Source organism: Meleagris gallopavo, chromosome 11 (assembly GCF_000146605.3).
Source record: "Meleagris gallopavo isolate NT-WF06-2002-E0010 breed Aviagen turkey brand Nicholas breeding stock chromosome 11, Turkey_5.1, whole genome shotgun sequence".
Classification (NCBI taxonomy): domain Eukaryota; kingdom Metazoa; phylum Chordata; class Aves; order Galliformes; family Phasianidae; genus Meleagris; species Meleagris gallopavo.
Window position 1 is genome coordinate 4,478,284 of NC_015021.2, and position 7,060 is coordinate 4,485,343.

The following is a 7,060-nucleotide window of genomic DNA, read 5'->3' on the forward strand; positions in this document are numbered from 1 at the left end:
AGTCTAAGCATCTTTTTAGGGTGTAGCTGAAATTCTGAGTCGTGGATTGGAGCATTGATTGAGCACCTGGTAGGAAGGCAGGCAGACCCAGGGGAGCTCAGGTGTGTGCAATGTGCCTGAGTGACTGGAAGGGGTGGAGCCAGGATGCACCCCTTCCCAGACCTCATTTAAGGGTTGGTGGGGGAGGTAAAGGGATCTTATCTGGTGATCCCTGTGTATCTGAGGACCTTACTGGCCTTCCAAAGGTAGGCAGTTTTTATTATCTTAATTCTGTATCTGCTGCTGTTATGTCTGAGTGGATTCTCAGGCTTGCTGTGACTTGGAACCTTGCTGCTCTGCTGTCTTGTTGTGTTTTCCATTTGTGTTATATGGAGATTAAAGGGCTGCTCATTTCCAGATACTGATTTTATAAGTAAGAATCAATCAGTGTGTCTTACTGTCACAGGAATGGTCTGGATTGAGAGTGCAAGGCTTTGGGGTAACAGTACAGAGATAAGGACATGCAACCTAATGAGTGAACTTAAATGGAGTTCATCTTAAAACTGTTTTGCATTTCTATATTTTTGAGATTGTTGTGTCAGCCCTGCTTTTGTATTTCTATCAGACTAAACAAAAAATTGTGTTGACTTCTTTTAGTGTATGCTATGTTATAGGTCTGAAGTGCTGTAGCTTTGTAAAGACAAACAAACAAAAAAGCACCACCACAACATGCTTTTTGATTGTATTTAAGAAATTAGATTATGAGTCTAAACTCTTTGAATTTCAATGAGTGGATTATTAGATTACCCTCAAAATATTGAGGTTGAAACAAATAGAGAAATCTGTTTTCAGGCGGCAGCTGGAATTTTGGCCAATTTCACAGATGGACTCAAGACAACAACTCAGTGCTTACTGTTGTGGGTGTAATGTTTATAATCTGGTATTTTAGGGATTATCTCTGAACTCTGTGTGTCCGGGCTGTAACAATTCCACACCAGGTCAGGACATTGGGGGATATTTGAAGTAGCTCTTGTCAGAAAGGGGCAGTTCTCCCATCACTGGTTTTCTAGTGATGAAGTGTCATTGATTCTTTATTCTCCTTTATGTGAACTCAGCTAGAAGATAAAAGTTTTATGGTTCCAAATTTATTTCCTTCTTATTTTTAGTTTCAAGATGGGAGAAAAAGTGTAAGGAGAACTATAAAATGAGAAATTGTTCTGTGCCAGAATCTATGGGACCAAAGTATGAAAAACATATTGTAGATTTCTGCAAAAAAAGAGATTTTCTGTATAATTCTCTCTCTTATCAACCCGTACTTTTCAAGTGTAGCCCTTAATTGTGGATAATTCTACTTGTGTGCATTAGTGTAAAATGTTTTATTATTCAAATCAGTAGTAGCTTGTCATTACATCTAGCTATTTATCCATTGATAAATGGTCATGAAATCATAGACGCATTTGAGTTAGAAGGGACCTTAAAGGTCATCTAATCTAACTCCTCTACAATGTGCAGGGACATCTACAACTTGGTCAGGTGTTCAGAGCCTGGTCCAGCCTAGCTTTGTCTCCAGAGACAAGGCTTCTACCTCTTCTTTTGGCAACCTATGTCAGTTCCTTTCCACCCTTTAAAAACAACAACAACAACAAAAACGCAAAAAACCTTCCTACTTACATCCAATCTAATACATCCAAACTAAATCTCCCTTCTTTTAGTTAGAAACTATTTCTCTTTGCCATTCATTTAATTTTCTATGTGAATGTTTGTATGGGGCTGCTGAATCATGGCCCGAACCTCTGATTGATCACCGGAGGCGAGCAATGAGTCAGCCATGGGAACACAGGTGAAGGCAATTCACCTGTGCTGCAGGAAGGGGAGGAGCCTGGCTGCACCTCTCCTAGACCCAATTAAGAGCTGAGGGCCAGTGGGGAAGGATCTCTCTGGAGATCCGTTCCATTAGGAGTTCATCTTGCGAGCCCAGGACAGGGTGAGTGACTTTCTCTCATTACTCCAATATAAATTATATTAGCCAATTATATTAGCCAAGCTCCTGGATATATATCCAGATGGTATATATCACATACCATCTGTATATCCATTGACTATATACCATCTGTATATCCATTGGTTATACAATGTTACATTAGGAAATGGAAACTATTTATTCAGTTAAGGACTGACTAAAGGATGTTACAGTGTGGGTGAATGCAGTAGAGCTCTCCATGTTTTCCAAATACATCACAAACTAAATGTAAAAATAAAACAGTAGTTATGTCTGCAAAGAAAGAAAGTCATAGTATAGTATAAAACAGCAAGTGAAAAACTATGGAGCTCAAAAAATACATCTGGAAAAAATGGGGAGGTAGCTCTTCCCACTGGCACCACTTGTACCTCTGCTGGTGGCTGAGCTTCTGGAGAGCCTCTGTGTGTGCACATAGCCTTTTGCATGGCAAGGAGCCCTAAATTGACCTGGTAACAACACAGAGCTGCTACCAGCCCTAGCTTCATGTTCTTTGTACCTACCTGCGCATTCTGAACTGTTGTGCTGTCAAACAATTGGAGTATTGAGCTCTCCTAGGACAACTATTATTTTAACAAGATTGTTAAAGCTCAATTTTTATTTCCTGATCTTTAATGGCACAAATGTTAGGAAAGCTATTACCTAGTTCTTGGCACCATGTTCCCCAATGATTAATGCAGTGCATGCTATAGCTCTGCCACGGGCATAGCACAGTGTTCTGAGGAGCAGCAGGGGCTGAAACATGGAGCTAGAGAGCATTTGTGCATTCAGCATTTCATGGCTATTGAGAAAACAACGTCTGATTTTTATTGTAGAAAGTCTACTAAGGAAGAAGCCAGGAAACAAATGAAAGTAAGGGTCCATCAATCATTTCTTGGGCTGGGGACAATTATTTATTACTTTGACAAGATCTCTCTGTGCGTTTGCAGGACTGTGTTTTGTGTGGTAGGCAATTAAATGCGTGCATTATACATGAGGAAATATAACTACTTTTTGTAAAGCGTCTGGCAAAGGAGAGCATTAACTGCAGTGCTTTTTAAACAAAAGAGGAATGATAAATGGGGAGGGAGGTATGGGAAGGAAGGTACGGCGTGTGGTTGGTGGAGCACCCTGGGGCGAGGAGTGCATATCTGCACTAGCACATTGGGCTCTGGAGCAGGTGGCTGCCTGTATGCAAGTAATGCAAATGCATCCAGAGATATAGTTTGCAGTTTAAGCCTTAAATGTTGCATTGTAAAGAACAGATTGTGTGGTGCACATTGCTTGAGGGAATTCAGTACTAGAAGAGCACTGTCCCATAGCACCACCATTTTGTTGTCCTCTCCACCAAAAAAAAAAAAAAAATCAGAACATGTTGAAGAAGCATAAGATAAAGGAATCCAAGGCAAAAATAAATCTTCTAGCAGATCAGGCACTGGAAGCCTGCTATGAAGTCTGAGGGCCAGCAGAGGATCCTGGCAGAAGAGGCCATGCTCAGTGACAACAAAGTCACTGCAAGAAGATAAATGAACATACTCTTCTGTTAGGTAACAATCCACAAGATTCCCTTGATGGAAACCTCAGAAACGAGTTCTTCAGGCTGTGAAAATGCAATGAAAACATCATCTTGCTGCTTGGCAGTGCTCAAAATGAAACTGAATGCTGGAACTTCTGACATAGGAACAGGGAACCTGTTTTTTCCCACTATATAAATCCAAGCTTTGTCTGCATCTTGAACTCTGCCTACTCATCTAAAAAAGACAGATTATAATTGGAGAAAGTGCAGAACAAAATGAAAGATGATAATCAAACTTATGGAATGGCTTCTGCATGAGGATCAGCTAATTAAGCCAGGACTTTCCTATGGGGGGGGAACCTCTAAACAAACAAACAAAAACAGTAAAGGGTATATGGTGGATATCTGCAAGGCCAGGAATGGCCTGGAGATGGTGCAAAGGTACAAATTATTTTCTTGGAAAAATTTGAGAGCATGACGTAGGTCACTGGGAACAGCCAGAAAGTGCTGAGCCACCATTCAAAGACTGGCTTAGCTGTGAGCTCCTCCCCCATAGTAACTTCACAGGAAAGGCAGCCACTGTGGTTGCTGACACATAATGACTGACTGCTGCGAGTGCAGGGCAGCCTGTAGCTGGAAGTTCTTGAATTGTTAAGGGAAATGTGATGTACACATTTCTCCTGCTCTGTGGGCTAGGCATCTGCTCATAGCTAAAACTGCACAAAAATTTCTGTTATTGATAGTCCCACGCTATGACTGATCTTAAATACTTTGCTAATACAAGCATACTAAGCATGTGTGTGTATATCTATGTTGGCTTTCTCCTTGTGTGCGGGTAGTTAGGCATGAAAGCAATGAAATGTTTCTCTCTGGCTGCCTGAACAAATTTGGACTCGGGTTTAACTTTCGGGTGCACGAAGTTTGCTGATTCTGATTGCTTTTCACTTGTGGCCCTTAGTCTTCTGACTCTTCTTCCTGTGACACTTATTTTCAGCCTGTTGTGGGATGAAAACCTTCCCCTATCTGTGAGATGCACTGATTGCAGCAAGGTCAGTGCAAAAAGTGATGCAAGGTTTTTGTTCCTGTGAACAGGAAGATATGGGACCTGGAGCTGGGTCCTTGTCAATGTGTCTGGAGGGCTGTCTGCTGCTGGAGATATGTTGTCAGCTGGGAGCAGGGAAGAAACTTCCTTCAAGCACGAGGAAAAACCATCTGGCAGCAGTTCTTTTTTGATGCAGAAGCCATCTGGATAGAGCAGCAGGTCAGATACATACAAAAAACTGGGGTAGCCTTCCTGTGCTCCAGGAAGAGAGGATGGTCAGTGCCCTGTGTTTTGTTTGTGGGTGAATGGGGTTTCTGCCTCACTCTCTGGGGAGCATGCCTTCACTTATAAGGAGCATCTGCTATGTGTGTGGTACAAATGAGTGCTATGAAATTATGTCATGGAGCTGTGAGGATGTCCCACACTAAACTTGTTTGTTTAAACTTCAATTTGTGAGCGGCAGATAACAAGGAATGGCAGCAAGCTTGTGTGTGCGGAATGGGAGTGGCCATAGGGAATTTTCAGATGTTACTTAAGTCTTAACAGGAGAAAGAAAACCAACTAACTGAAACTTCAGTGCAACTAATTGCACATGTGGGGGTAGATTTTATTAAAAAATGTTTCTGACTAGAGTAAAATGAAATATGTTATATAATGAGTAACATATTTCGCTCTTCAAGTTGTATTGCTTGACCTTGATAAGCATTTCATAAAAGCACGTTAAAAATAGTATTTTCATGTAAGTTTCTCTGCTCCTTCAGAAGCAGCGAATTAAAAAATGAGTTAGTAGCAGATTTTAGTCATAAAAGATTAAAGTTTATGAAAGGACTTGATGAATATCAAATCTGTGGATCCCTTTTCTGTTACACTGCCCTGTTTGGTAGTGTTGGGTTGAAGTTAGCATCTCCATTTTTAAGTTGTAGATAAGCATTACCGTACCCTTTCATCCCTGGTTTAATGCTTAATCTTGTTCAGTGTTATTAAAGGATTTGTTACTGATGTGAGCATTTCTTGTATGCTAAGTTGGTGAACTGCTGTTACCGCACTCTCAAAATGCATTTAATCTTCCTTTGCTTAATGCTATACATATATTCAAGGTTATTTTAGCAGCAAAGGATCAGCCATTGATATGTAGATGTGGAGAAATGTGGAATTGTTAATTTGAAGGAAAATACATGCACCATAGACTCAACAGCATTCAGTATCCTTTTCTGGATCACACAAATTGCACACATCAGCCTGACCTAATAGACTCTGTTCAACTAACCCAGCCCACTGCTTACATCTTTTATGCTGTTACAAGTTGTAAATAGCATCTGTGAGCTACTTCTTTGGTTTTACTGCTAGATTCATTTGATAGAATGACACAGATCTGGAGAGCAGTGCCATGATGCTGTACTCATATGATGGGCACTTGGTAAGCTGTTCTGACTGGAGGTGGTATGACTGATTATTTATTTATTTATTTTTTTAGATCAGAACTTCAACATTTCTCATGGTGGTATCTTCAAACTAGCTCTAAAATGACTCTGGGGGGGAAAAGAATCGAAGGTAAAGAGTTAAGGCTTTCTGATTTTGCCTTTGTGTTAGAGATGGTTTTGGAGCTTCAGATGTGTGTAATGGATTGTGAAGGTACTGCGCAAAAGGAAATTCCTTCTGGGGACTCCAAGATAAGCATCTTTCCTCTGTTCTTACACTCTGGGACACCTCCAGTGTTTGACTTAGCTCTAGCTTAAAATGAACTAAACTGTTGAATTTCATTATGTTTTATTGTCAACCTAAATTTTGCAATGGCACTAGTGAAAGGAATTCTGTCTAGGTGAAAAAAAATCATTTATTTGAGATCTGATTTTTCTGGATATACTTAAGAACTTCTACTGAATATGTCAGTAATTAATCATCCAGAGGTTCCTGATTTAATTGGAAAAAATGTTCTTTGGTACTAGCCGTGGCACAGAAAGGCAGAATTTCTGTGTTGAAACTGAGCTATTGGAAAGGAAAATAATGAAGATTTAAAAAAACAGGATGAAAAGTACTTTCCACAGAAAATAATAGCACTATTTACTTCCATTAATGATTTCTAAATGTAGCTACTGAATTCTTGAAACAGTTAATATCCCAAAAAATAACAATTTATCTTTTGTTGTGGCTACACAGATATAGGACAGGCCTAGCTGTTGCTATTGGGCTTGGATGGTAATAGAACTTTCCGTATCCATGCCATTTCAGCCACAGAAGTACAAGGTCCAAATGTTGAAGATCTGAAGCAAGTTGGTGTGAAGACAGCTCTTATAATTGAAATGCACACCTCCCTTCCACAGCACAGCTGTCATATGGAAACATTATTCCTCAAGGCTGTTTATTATTCCTTAATAAAATTGAAATGCCAGTACATTCCAGAGGCTTTCTTGCATGGTCACCCTGATTTATCATCAGTCTTGTCAAACTTTTTCGTCTATGGTTGAAAACAATCTAGGCCTGGTCATTGATTCTTTTTCTACAGTGTTGGTTGACATCAGCAGTTTGT

General features: G+C 40.1%; 1 long non-coding RNA gene across 1 annotated transcript; it reads left to right on the forward strand.

Moving 5' to 3' along the window:
• Nucleotides 1-210: 210 nt before the first annotated feature.
• Nucleotides 211-6,317, forward strand: LOC109369383. The gene is made up of 3 exons (XR_004160900.1): nucleotides 211-245; nucleotides 4,584-4,752; nucleotides 6,008-6,317. It is a non-coding gene; the product is annotated as an uncharacterized LOC109369383 (long non-coding RNA).
• The last annotated feature ends 743 nt before the right edge of the window (nucleotides 6,318-7,060 follow it).